The sequence below is a fragment of the Papaver somniferum genome, chromosome 3, assembly GCF_003573695.1.
Source record: "Papaver somniferum cultivar HN1 chromosome 3, ASM357369v1, whole genome shotgun sequence".
In the NCBI taxonomy this organism is placed as follows: Eukaryota; Viridiplantae; Streptophyta; class Magnoliopsida; order Ranunculales; family Papaveraceae; genus Papaver; species Papaver somniferum.
In genome coordinates, this window is record NC_039360.1 from 112,119,838 (window position 1) to 112,134,572 (window position 14,735).

Sequence of the window (14,735 nt, forward strand, 5' to 3'; positions counted from 1 at the left end):
ATTGGTGCTGTGTTTTATCTGTGTTTTTCTTAGCTATTTTGTATTTCAATTCATAGCATTTGCATCTGCATCTGCTTCATTTCATTTGCTATTGGACCTGCTGATTCTGAACCTGTTTTTCCTCTGCTGGGACGCCACTAAGGAAAAGAACCAAAACCCAACTGGGTTTTTGCAACAATATCAGAGCAGCTGGGCTGTGCTAAAAAGGTAAGCCTAAACCCATTCAATTGAGAGAACCCAACCTGTGGGCTTCCAATTTTTTATTTGTGGGCTTGTAATAATTAACCCAATTTTTTGGGCTTTTTATTTTTCTATTTTGGGTTTGTAATAATTTATTTGTGGGCTTGTATTTATTTTGTGTGGGCTTGTTTAAATTCTTCCATTGGACTTGTATTTTGGACTCTGGGTTTAAACCCAGCTGAGCTTATAACCGAATGTGGGCTTGCTTCCACTCAAGAGTAGACCTCGAAACCAAAGTTTTAAAACAAACGTCGGGCCTTAACCAACTGGGCCAAATTCAACTTTCAAAGTTAAAACTTAGTGTTTCGTGAACCGCAGCCTTCCTTCCATTCCATTAGAGGACAAACAGTGGGCTTGCTCCCATTCAAAAACCAAATTTTATTTTCTTTTTAAAAAAAAAAAAAAAAAAAAAAAAAGTTTTATTTTTCTCCCATTTAAGTCCAATTTTAGTGTTTTGAAACTTTCCATGTCTCTACACTTTTTCTTTTGGGTTGATCCTCAACTCTTTAGACTTTTGGTGTATGGTGATTTTTTTGTATATAATCCAGTAGATAAAATTTCTTAAAAACCCTTTTGTTCCTTTTGTATATATTTTGCTAATCCAATATGATCTCGGCTGAAATATGTTGGATTTTTGCCTTGAATAACGGAGTTTTAATTCTGCTTTCGCCGAAATCGGGTATTCTCTCTCCTTTTACTCTACTCAGCATGTCCCTTTCCATATGTTGCATTTTAATTCTTTCCATATTTTGAAACATTGAGGACAATGTTTAGTTTAGGTTTGGGGGTATAGAGTAGATACCATGATAATTGGACATAATTGGAAACGAACTCCTTCTTCTTTTTGGAAAAATTGAAAAAAAATTCCAAAAAAAATTGAAAAATCAAAATTCAAAAAAATTAAAAAATGAAAAATCATAAAAATGGAGCTCATTTACCTTGAAATGTTGACTCTTGTGCAAATATGTATTTTTCTTAGGAGTCTTAGTCTAGATATTTAGGCACCCTGATTCTAGCACAATTCACATAGTGATAAGAAATTTGCACGCGCACGATCTACCAATACATGTATGGCCTCGATCTTCAAGGTGTTTGATAGGAAGTTACGATTGCCAATCACTTTAGAATACTGAACGAAACTTGACTAGCTTGTTCTTTGGTTGGTTGGGATAGAAGGTGGAGGTTACATTAAGAAAGACAACCATCGAATTTAACTGGGTGCATCAAAAAGGGCTACCTCTTGCAAAGTGTCATGTAATCTTTTGTTTCCTTTTGTATATGTATCAAAAGTGTTTCCTTATTCAAAAAAAAAAATAAAAAATAAAATAAATCAAGTATTTATCAATTCCATCCTCTCTTGTTCCAAAAATAAAAGAGAGTAGTCAATGTAAATAAGAGTCATGTAAAGAGTCATTTTGTTGTTTCATTGTAATAAGCAAGGAGGGTGTATGCCATTGATGTACAACGCGAGTAATTGTGAAATACCTCCAACTCATTCACAATTCTCGTAAAGTCCGGACAGCTAGCTAGATTTCGACCTTGGTTCTTAGCCTGAGAAACTATCTCTTGGTGATTAGTAGTCATAACTTCAGATCTTTCTTTACACATGTGTAGATACACTTTACACTCTTATCACATGTCTTTTTTTTGTTATCAGTGCTAGGATTGTGCCTTTGATAGCTAGATTGACATCTCCATTTTGCTGTGAGCTTAAACTGACTTGCACATGTCACATTTGATGGAATCTGAGCTTATATTTTGACCTAGAACTTTGTAGGTACGTTCTAAGCAAACCTTCACGAGACTTAAATCGTCCACTAGGGACACTTAGTGGTTTAAAAGGCTTAGTGCATACGCTAAATGCATTCGAGAGACCAGCGACAGTGGTATAGTTAGGATTTCCTTAGTTTTGTTTTACTTGAGGACAAGTAAAATTCAGGTTTGGGGGTATTTGATGAGTGCCAAATATTGCATATATTTATCCCTTTTTGTTGGCAATTTAACTCATCTTTTGTGCGTTAATTCTACATTTTATCCCATATTCTGTATTTTCATTGTTTTCAAGAATAAATATTTTTATTAATTAATTTTGCATTTTTAGGTAATAAATAAAGTTCGGATGAGTCGCGGAGCGAAAAGAGCAGAAAAGTAGTGAAAAGCCGGGAGAAATTACGCAAGGAAGCCGCGAAGAATGGTGCGCACAACCTCATTTTCTACACACAAAAGCGCCTCCGTTCTCAGCCATCAGATCAGTTCTCAGGAGCATCCGACGGTCGCTCCTTCATAGATCATCAAAATCGGAAGTCTCTGCCAAGCACCACAGCGCTGAAATTCCAAGCCTTCAGATTAGATGGTAGTTGAATCCAACGGTCGTTCCTATGCCTGTTCATCAAATCCCGATGATTCCGCCTTACACTACAGTACCTAACTCCATCTGGTGCCGTTAACTTCGTTGCACCTCAGAATCCGACGGTCGATTCACACATCCTTCCATCTATCCGTTCGATTCCACTCAGATCCAATGATCCAACATCTCAGCTCGCCAAACATCAAAGTTTGATGAACCCGCTCAACACCCTAAGCATCAAACCCATCGACCCAAAACAAACACCCACCTTCTTCTTCCCCAAAACTCATTTCCCCCAAATTTCTTCTCTTCCCCCGACCATGGCAGACCCTGCCATGTCTGCTCCGCCGTCTCCATCTCCACCACGACCACAAGGACGCCACCACCATCACCTACCTCTTCCCTAGTCGTGTCTGTCTTGTTCTTAGCATTAATTTTTGATGCTACCAAGAAGACAAACATAGCTAGGGTTTCACAGTGGAGAGAAGAAGGAAATTGGAGCAGCGTTCGAGTAAAGGATTAGCAGAGGAGGAGAAGTACAAGCATGGGTCGAGGCTATTTGCATCAGAGAGTGAGTTTAATTTCCAATTTAAAAATTAGGGTTTCCAATTTAGGGTTTCTGAAAATTTGGATATTTTGTAAGCTATAAAAGGGAAGTGATGTGAGATGTAAAAACTGTTCTTGGACTAGCCAAGTTTCCACCCAATTTGGGTTAGCCTAATTTCAATTGTTCTTGCACTGTTAATTGTCCTGTTAAATTTCAGTTTCAACTGTTAGTTGCATTTTCACCCTTAGTTGCATTTGTTGTCATGTTAGTTTTGAGCCCAATCATGTATAGATCTTTTTCTACAGTTGGGGAATACAACAAATCCCTTAGAGAACTTGCGTGTGGACAAACTTCACGTTATGCACCTCCCATAGACCATGATGTCAATAGTCATAGGAATTATTATGGACATTTTCAAAGTCCCGAGCCGCAATACATGAACCCTAATGACTATTCATACATGCATCATTCGCCACAACGTGAAAATGAACATTTTGCTAGTGCCTCACTCACACAATCATCACTGATCGATCAATTAGAAGCTCGAATCGCAGCTTTAGAAATGCAATCACATGAGGAATCTGTCACATCTAATTTTCTTAGGCAACCTAAAATCTATGCATGTCCTGCATGTGGTAGTTTAGACCACCCTGTTGAGAATTGTCATATTTTGCATAATTTTAGGCAATCTAGAGAAAATCCAAGGTATGAAATGCCCATAAATTGTGAGAATGGTAGTCATTGGGACCGTAATCAATCCTTTGAGGGTTGCGATCAATCTTTTATAAACCCTAATGACCATGCACACATGTACCAATCACCACAATTTGAACATGAAGAATTTTGTACTCCCATGAATTTAGACTCCACCACAGAAGCTTTCAGACTTAGTGAGCAAAACTTCGATAGATCTACATCACGAATTCAGGCATATTTAGATCAGATTTTGCTTCACCTACAAAAGGAGGAAATTCATGAGGAAATGTATGTTGTCCCTAATGAAGTGTCTAGTCCCATTCATGTAAATGATGTTGAATATGAACCTAATTTAGAGGATCATGAATCGACTAACGACACCACCACTTTTAATGAGGACCAATATGCATGCTACCATGATGATGATTATGATGATGTGTTAGAAGAACATGAAAATATTGTGGAACCTGTTGGTTCAATAACATATGGCTTCTCGCCCTCGACCTTCATGAATGTTGTTTTTTCTAATACTCATTGTAATTCATATGATTTTGATATTGACATGGGATTCGTACAATTATTCTGTGAAGATGAGCATGACATAGGAATAGTAGAATCTTCTGTAGACACTAATGTTATTATGCATGAAAATATAAGTGATGTGTCTGATTCTCTACCTAGGTCACATTGTGATATTTCTCCTGATTTGCCGATGCATGAGAATGAATCTGTTGATGATGTTGATGACTCTGATTGTGATCTTGCCAATTTGTTTGATGATTGTGAGCATGATGTGACATATGTAGATGATTTAGGAGATTTTGATTTGATTGATAATGACGCACCTATTCTCCTACATGAGTCACAATCTGTTGGCCTTCCACCCAACCTAGATTTGGTTTGTACCAATATTGTAAAACCAATTTTTCTGAAAATTCCTAATCTAGGTTTGGAACTGTGTGCTTCCCAAGTCCTCTTGGACTATTTTGCTTCTAAGTATAATACATTTGAGGAACCACAGTTGGAAATAGCATGTTTGCCCGTCCCTAGCACAGTTCATTTTGAGCTAGACCTTGTGCATGATGAACCCCCAAAACTGCGCGATTTTGTTTTCAAAATTATATCTTCTGTAAAATCCAGGTTTGGGGGTAGCTCATTTTGTTTCACAGTTTCACTTGCGTTTCTTTCCTGTTATTATTGTGTGAAGCTGTTGAAATGTCTACACTTCGTCTTTTGGGTTGATCCTCAACTCTTTAGATTGTTAGTGTATGGTGAATTTTTTGTATATAATCCAGTAGATAAAATTTTAAAAACCCTTTTGTTCCTTTTGTATATATTTTGCTAATCCAATATGATCTCGGTTGAAATATGTTGGATTTTTGCCTTGAATAACGGAGTTTTAATTCTGCTTTCGCCGAAATCGGGTATTCTCTCTCCTTTTACTCTACTCAGCATGTCCCTTTCCATATGTTGCATTTTAATTCTTTCCATATTTTGAAACATTGAGGACAATGTTTAGTTTAGGTTTGGGGGTATAGAGTAGATACCACGATAATATGCTATAATTAAAAACGAACTCCTTCTTCTTTTTGAAAAAAGTGAAAAATTCCAAAAAAAATTAAAAAATCAAAATTCAAAAAAATTAAAAATCATAAAAAATGGAGCTCATTTACCTTGAAATGTTGACTCTTGTGCAAATATGTATTTTTATTAGGAGTCTTAGTCTAGATATTTAGGCACCCTGATTCTAGCACAATTCACATAGTGATAAGAAATTTGCACGCGCACGATCTACCAATACATGTATGGCCTCGATCTTCAAGGTGTTTGATAGGAAGTTACGATTGCCAATCACTTTAGAATACTGAACGAAACTTGACTAGCTTGTTCTTTGGTTGGTTGGGATAGAAGGTGGAGGTTACATTAAGAAAGACAACCATCGAATTTAACTGGGTGCATCAAAAAGGGCTACCTCTTGCAAAGTGTCATGTAATCTTTTGTTTCCTTTTGTAATTATATCAAAAGTGTTTCCTTCTTCCAAAAAAAAAAAAAAAAAAAAAAAAAAAAAAAAAAAAAAAAAAAAAAAAAAAAAAAAAAAAAAAAAAAAAAAAAAAAAAAAAAAAAAAAAAAAAAAAAAAAAAAAAAAAAAAAAAAAAAAAAAAAAAAATCAAGTATTTATCAATTCCATCCTCTCTTGTTCCAAAAATAAAAAGAGAGTAGTAAATGTAAATAAGAGTCATGTAAATAGTCATCTTTTGTTGTTTCATTGTAATAAGCAAGGAGGGTGTATGCCATTGATGTACAACGCGAGCAATTGTGAAATACCTCCAACTCATTCACAATTCTCGTAAAGTCCGGACAGCTAGCTAGATTTCGACCTTGGTTCTTAGCCTGAGAAACTATCTCTTGGTGATTAGTAGTCATAACTTCAGATCTTTCTTTACACATGTGTAGATACACTTTACACTCTTATCACATGTCTTTTTTTGTTATCAGTGCTAGGATTGTGCCTTTGATAGCTAGATTGACATCTCCATTTTGCTGTGAGCTTAACTGTTTTGCACATGTCACGTTTGATGGAATATGAGCTTATATTTTGTCCTTAGGTTTTGTAGGCACACCTCTGGTAAACCTTCACGAGACTTCAACTCGTCCACTAGGGACACTTAGTGGTTTAAAAGGCTTAGTGCATACGCTAAATGCATTCGAGAGACCAGCGACAGTGGTATAGGTAGGATTTCCTTAGCTTGTTTTACTTGAGGACAAGTAAAATTCAGGTTTGGGGGTATTTGATGAGTGATAAATAGTGCATATTTAGATATATTTTTGTTGGCATTTAACTCATCTTTTGTGCATTAATTCTACATTTTATCCCATATTCTGTATTTTCAGTGTTTTCAAGAATAAATATTTTTCTTACTTAATTTTATATTTTTAGGTAATAAATGAAGTCTGGATGAATTGCGGAGCAAAAAGAGCAGAAAAGTAGTAAAAAGCCGGGAGGAATTACGCGAGGAAGCCGCGAAGAATGTTGTGCACAAGACCAAGAGGGCAGAAATGGGCTCAAGAAGGAAGAATTGTTCTTAAAGAAGTTATGGGCCTGGCACACCCAAGGCCCAAAATCCTTTCTCAAACCCATTTCCATTACCCAAGCCCGTCTCGGATTTCAGCCGTCAGATTGAAGCCTCTCAGCATCCTACGGTCGCTCCATCGTCGCACATCAATCTCCGAAGCTCCTGCTTTACATCGCAGCGCCGATCTCCATCTTGGGCCGTCCATTTCGTTGTATTCCTCCATCCGACGGTCGCTACCCATAGCCTCCCACCTCATCGTTGGATCCACCTACCATCGTCACATCCTACGGATCATCTCGCCAAACATCGACTCAGATAATCCCGCCTCACACCCTAGCACCAAAGCCTATACTACCACCCAAACACCCCCTTCTTCCCAAAACTCGATCTCATCTTCCTCCACCCGACAGTTGCAGAGCTGCAACTGCAACACCATGTACGCCACCACCATCTCTTCCATCACCACCTCGAGCTTCACCATCATCCAGCTCCCTAGTATTTCCCTTTCTTGTTCTTAGCATCAACCCTAGGTGCTACAGATAAGAAAGAGAAAAGCTAGGGCATCAGTAGACTGAATTGGGAGCTGTGGAGCAGAGGAGGAGCAGAGGGAACATCAACAGGGCATGGGTCGAGCTTAATTCAGAAAATTGGTGAGAGAATTTGATTTTCCCCAAAATTTTAGGGTTTCGAATTAGGGTTTGTATTTTTTGTTGTAAACTATAAATAGGAACTGATGTGTAGAGAGAAAACTGTTCTTGGGCTAGCCAAGTTTCCCCCTAATTGGGTTAAGTTTGATGTTAATTTTTGCTGCACTGTTAATCATCTGCATATGTTTCTTCTTGTTATTGTACTGTGTATGATGTTGTAATATGCATTTGTTGCCATGTTGTGTAATTGTTTTGATGTATTGTTAGTTCAGTGCTCCTGTTCATGTGTAATTATGCCTGTTAATGTGCAAATGTCTTGTTAGTGCCACCCCTAGCTCAGTGTTATGCTGCTTATCATGTTCTAAATCACCCTGCTAGGGACTTGATGAAGCTTTATTGTTGTATTGTGCAGTATATTGACCACATTGCTCTAGAAAGCTAAACAAGTTTAGGTAAAACCTGAACTTAGCTCATCATCACCTCACTTTCACAATGTATGCCATGTATACTTTGTAGTTAGGATCATGAGCTGCTGATAAGCTGCAACTCAAGCTGAATTCATAATCTCTTGACTAGTTGTGCTGTAGAAAGACAATTAGTGCTTTGGAAATTATACCATAGTTGTGTTTAACTTCCTATAGGAGAATACACAGTAAACATTAGAGTGAATTCAACCCCTAGCTCCCTGTCATCCACATTTTCATCATCAACTGTTGGCTTTGTTCATGCTTTGTTTTGTTTTTGCCTTGATTGTTTCTTCCATGCCTTGCAACTCTGTTGCTTTTCTACATTTTCTTCTACTGCATTTCTGTTTCCCCTACTGTTGCACTTCTGCTGCTGCACTACAGTGCTGCTGCCTTCTTTCTGTGCACTGCTTCTGCAGCTGCAGGGTTGCTGCTTTTCTTCCCTTGCAACTGCTGCTACTTGTGCTGCTGTGGCTGCTGTTGCTTGTGCTGCTGCAGTTGCTGTTGCTGCTGCCACTACCAAGCTGCAACTCCACTCTGCCCTGCCACTTCTTCTCCTGCCAAGTCCAGCTCACTTCCAAAAGCCCAGAGCACAAATTGGGCTCATCAGAAGACCATAACCAAAGCCCAATTACTGTAAAAGGCCATTTCACTGTTCAGGTGAGATTGAGCCCAAAGCTTAAACAAAGAACCAAAGCCCATTTGCACTTTAAATATAACTGAGCCCAAGCTCAGTTCATTTTATGTTTAACAAACCAACTAAGCCCAATCCATTCAAAGGGTATTCAAACCCAGTAGTACATTAAGCCCAACACTTCCAAAGGGCTTCTAAGCCCAAAGCAAATCTAGGAACCCAATTTAGCTAAAACACTTCCGAAACACACCCGATCTCTGTGGATCGACCCGTACTTGCACGAGCTACAACTGACGACCGTGCACTTGCGGTATTACTGTAGGCCCGCGTTTCCATTGCATCAATTTCTATACGCCTTTCCTGGCCTGCCATTAACAAAACATCTGGTGTATGTGTTATTTCTTTTCCGCATTATATTTTATATAAAAGAAATAATACAGGTTGTGCGTTAAGATCATCAATTGGAAATCCAACCTTTGGTTGTTGATTGATATTGATTGATCCTTGTATATTGGTCTTTGGTACCGTCCAAGTTATTCATTGTATTTGATAAAGACTCGCTATTGTATTTAGCTTGAGTAAAAATCAAATCAAGAGAGAGATATTAAATCCTTGAGATACTATAGTCTAGATTGAGTCTGACTGTCTAGTTGATTCTCTAGCAAAGTATTTCGGAGTTAGTCCATACAGATTGCTAAGCGAAATATTGGGTGGTGTTGTTAGACCCCCGCCTTTTCAATTGGTATCAGAGCAGGCAAACACGTTAAAGACCTTATAAGTCTGTGTTTGTGGCAATATGAGTATGTGGATAGAATCTCATACGCATACAAAAAATGCCTCCTAAAGCTGTCAACTTTGTCAAGTGTCTCAGAAATACCTCAAAGGGTCACTCCTTAGATGATTCTTCTGAATCCCGAGGTAAGAAGATTGTTCCATCATGTGTTGGTCATTCTTCCTCCAATGAGACATTGGACATAATGACAAAGGCTGAAAAGGAGCTCACCAGAATTTCAAAAAATTCTACAGAGTTTGTTGATCTCAAGGATCATGTACAGCTCATTGATGAATTTGAAAAGTCTATTGATCGTGAATAGGTACTCTATAACATTATAGGGTCATTCTCTAAGGAAATTGAGAAACTTCTTCAAGAAAACAATATACAGCGTGAAAAGATTTGTGATCTTGAAAAGCTGGTTAAAGAAGGCTCAATTAGAGAAAAATGTTTGATCAAGACGCATTCATCTGATCTTGACAGACTTCGTGTTGAGAAAAAGAAACTTTAAGCATCACTTGTCATAGCCCATGGACAGTGCAATTCCTTGGAAAAGGAAAACTCTGTTTTAAAGAAAAATTATTCTGCACAAACTAATTCTCATGAGTTACTGTACAGAATGAAATTTTCTCCAGATGAAGATTGTGTCAAGAAAAGTTTTCATAACTTACAATCTTCTCTGATGGCTATGAAGTTCAAACAAGTACCAGTTATTGCTTCTCCTCCACGAGTATGTACCTTCTGTGGAAAAGGAAATCACTATGTTATCCATTGTTTTGCCAGAAAGAAACGTGTTTCTGGACTTCACAAATTGCTTCTTTCTACTATCAGTGGAGTACATAGTCGGATGACTGCTACAGTGAAGGTCCCTTTCACAGGAAACCGGGCATCTTATAAAAATGATCTCTCTCCTAGAAATCATTACAGGACATTTGTAAACTCTCGGGCTACCAATGAAAGCATGTCCTGTGCTTATAAGAAAAAATTTGGTAAACCTAAGTGATGGGATTTAATTATAATACCGAAAGTGCACGACTATCGATTGGATAGTATGCAAGCACGGGTCGTTCCACTGGGACTAAATAGTTACCTTTAATTTCTAATTAAGTCATACGCCAAAAAGATGTAATAATAATTAAACTAATAAAAGAAATAAACAAATAAGAAGAAAAACCTAGGGTTTAGATTTCACCGCTATGAAGTAATTAGATAATTATAACTATTTTAAATAATATTCTCTCAACAACTACTCAAGACGATTTAGGACACATCGGACGTCTTGGTAAATATAACTTTATAGCCATTCGATTCTCAAAATACTAACAACTCTCAAAACTAAAAATGTTGATCTCTACACAAGAATATAAACTCTTTTAAGCAAGCACGGGGACATGTAAAAAGAATTGTTATCATGATAAAAGAGAATATAGGACCCAAGAGAATTATTATTAAAATAAATTAAACTCTCTAAAATACATCATTGGGATTCCTCTTAGCCCTAGTAAAGATTACACGATCATTACAAAAATGAAGAAGAAAAGAAAATAAACTAAAACTATTTTCTCTGGACTACGGACCCCAGACCTCCCTTTTCCCTTTGTTTTAACCAGTATTTATAGTTTTCAAAGAAAAACACTTCCCTTTTTCATATCCACTACCACATCATCATCTAATGAAAGTATGCCACGTGTCAAATAATATAAAAATCCTCCAATCAAAATGCGCCATGTGTCAAATACTGCAATCAATATCTTAATTATTATTTCCAACCATAAAGATTAATATTCTTTCCCAAATCTTCATATATTCCATTATTCCACGTCATAAAGAAATATTTTCTTCATTAAACAAAATATCTTCAAATATCCTTTATCATAATATCTTGCACATGGTCTACACATGTCGTGGCACATTTCTACACACACCCATATCCAAATAATTGGCCTAATAATTCTTCATGTTTCCTTTTGGGCTTAACCCATCAAATCACTTCCTTTCTCCAGCAGAATTCCGCAATTTAGTCCATAGAGTTTATTTTCTAAAAACTGCAAAAATAAATAAAATTATCAAATATGTACAAAATAAAGAACTAAATAAATTTAAGTTTGAGTAGTAAATATGTAAGAATTAAGCACTTATCACACCCCCAGACCTACATTTTGCTAGTCCTCGAGCAAAACTAAAATGAAAATAAGAATCATAACTCACTGTCGCAGGCATCGTCGATTGCATTTAGCGTATGCAATAAGCCTTTAAACCGCTAGGTGATGTGATTTCAAAGTTGTTGTAGATAGTGATAAAAGGGTTGTTTTAAGACTTCTGAAGGAAATGAATTTTAGACTTAATAAAAATTTAAAAACAAACAAAACTTATTACAAAATTGACTTCAAGATATTAGAAAACAACCAAGACACTGATTTCACTATTACACATGAATAAATTATGGTAAACAATCCAAAACTCTAATTATCTTTTAAGACTCTTATTTCTTAATTCACAAATAATCTGGAAAATTCTCAAAAATTAATTGTATCCCTAAGCATAGATTATCTAAACAAAGCATAACCTATCTAATTGAATCACAACTAATGAAGAATTTTTTTGCAAACAACTAAAAACTCAGCAAAAGCAGTGATTGAGTGAACTATAAATTATAAATTAGAGAGAATAAATAATTACCAATTATTCATGCGTAAATAGATTCCTCATTGCTTTGGTTGTGAGAGAATTAGACGCACATCATGCTGGAAAACCTCTCAAAGAATTTCATTGATGCTCAAAAATGGTTTACAAATGATGAGAATATGAGAAATACAATAAAACCGGGTTTGTAGCAGTTATAAGTGTTACAAACCAGCTGTTACAGAAAACGACAAACAGAAAGTGCTGTAAACACTGTGCTGCGACCCTCGCCTCTATGTCGCTGACACTGTTGAAAAACGACTGTCTCTGCAGGTCCGTTCTTCGTGTTCTTCAACAGCAGCAGCAGCAGAAACCGAGTTTGGGAAAACTCGAATTTCTTCTTCTCTGGCTCTCCTCAGCCCCCCAAACTCTCGACACGCCTTCTATGATAACTCAAGACCCTTTTTATACACCTACAGCACAAGAAATCTCCTCCATAACTCGAGATAATCCTCTCTTTACTCGGGTGATAAAAAATATTTTTGGGAAGATTTTCTTCCCTGTGTTATGATTTTCACGCGTTTTCAGCTGTGTTTCTTTCCTTTTATACCTCCTTCACGCTCAAGAATATTGATTAAGTCTTCCAATCACGAGCAGTACACGTTTAAACTCGTGTAAGTTTGTGTTTATCCTCCAACTCACTGTTTGGATTAAACCAAGTTATCCAGCCAAATTTGATCGAAACAAACACCCATACAAGCTTTTCTATGACATATCACATCTACCCATGAAGTTTCAGCGATTGAATCACACAAAAACTCCTCCAAAATCCGATCGAAAAATCTGCCTGTGAAAAGAAATATTTTCCCGCCAAAATATTTTTTTGAATTTGTGAAGAAGGTCACCCCTTATCCAGTGGTTGCCCCTTATCCGTTGCCGGAGTCCGAATAACACATGTTCTTTGGGGTGCCTTAAGTAATTTTTCTGGGGTGTTTCCAGCATTTTTTCGAGGTTCCTCCGGTGCATTTCTGGGGTGTTTTTAGTCTCTATCCTGGGGTGTAAAACACCACTTTTCGAGCCAATTTCGCCGCAAGAGCTTATTTTTCCAAAAACATCTACAAAAACATAAAATAACACAATAAGTATTTAATCGAGTCTAACAATACAGAACATTGAGAACAAAATACACATATAAATGCGTCTATCAAATACCCCCAAACTTATTATTTGCTAGTCCTCGAGCAAAACTAAAAAAATAAAATCGAGTTAATCTCGGGAGGGTTTACCAGAGGTGTACCCACAAAACCATCACTTCTAATTGGTCACAAGTATCCAAAGAGCTATGAGGACATACATATTCTCAACCTATCTCCAAGTAACTAGAATGCCAGAGAAATTAAAGATGTCAGCTCTAAAGCTGACTGAAGAAAAGGGGAGACACATCTGCAACACTGCTAGATAAAGAGATATCCGCTACACAGCTAGATAAACATTGTAAGATGCGTCCGCTGCTTTACAGCTGGATAAGATTAGGAGAGAGATAAAGATGAGAGGGACATCTGCTACACAACTGGACTAATTACGTGTGATGAGTTAAACCAGTGCTAGAAAGATCTTGTGCCAGATTGAAAGCGGACTAACAAAGCAACCAAATGTATCTTTCTTCGACTCTCTCATAGTGCTCAGTAGAAACAACGTCTTCTTCGGTCTTCAACTGTTGATGATAAACTATCGAACCTCATAGAACCTTGACAATTAACTCTTCTCTTCGATTTCTTCCTTGACTTATAAATTTCTACTTCCCTTTGGCCTTATTGAACAAAACGTAACGATGATTTTTTTCATTTTTCATTTTTTTTTTTGAAACAAAAATTACAAGACAACAATTTACATGGCCATGAGAGAAGGACTTTCAAAACTTGGATCTTCGCAACTTGTGATGTCTTGGTATCATGGATTCTAAGAACTTATATCATTTGATCTTATAACTTCAACTTTGATTTTTAAATTATTCTCTTTTATTGTTGCTTCTAAACCTAAAACGTCTTCAACTTTCTTCATAGATTTTGATGTCGCTCCGCTTGTTGATGATGATAAGTTTCTACTGAGAGAGAGTCGCAATCCAGTAACTAAGACTACATTGTGAGGTTGCTTTGTCTTTCTGGCATTTCCTGACCTACTTGCCTTTCCATCATGTATGGTTAGGTCCATCACGGTTACCCTCTAAAAGGAACAAGTTCTCTCCTGAATTTCAAGGATCTCAATGTCTTTTTCTCTAATGTCTCAAAAGGTTGTTATCCCTAGCATTCCAATTTTTATCTTTTCGGTGAGAAACAATATGTAAACTTAGCTAACCGGATACCATGTGACGCTAAAAGTTTCAAAAGTGCAACTAAAAAGTTCTTTCATACCCCCAAACTTAAATCTAACATTGTCCTCAATGTTCTAAAGATAAAATTAAAAGCATGAACAAGGAGAAACTGTTATCACTTGAAGCAAAAGAGTCAAGGAAAGATATTACCGTGTTGCATGAGCATGGGTTACCTCCCAAGAAGTACTAAGTTTAAAGTCTTCATCCAGACATTAGAAGAATTAGTCACCTCGTAGAACCATATAGCAGTAGCAGAAATAATTGTGGGTCATATGGATCAAAAAATGTTACCCACAAGAAGAGGAAACTGCAACAAACCAA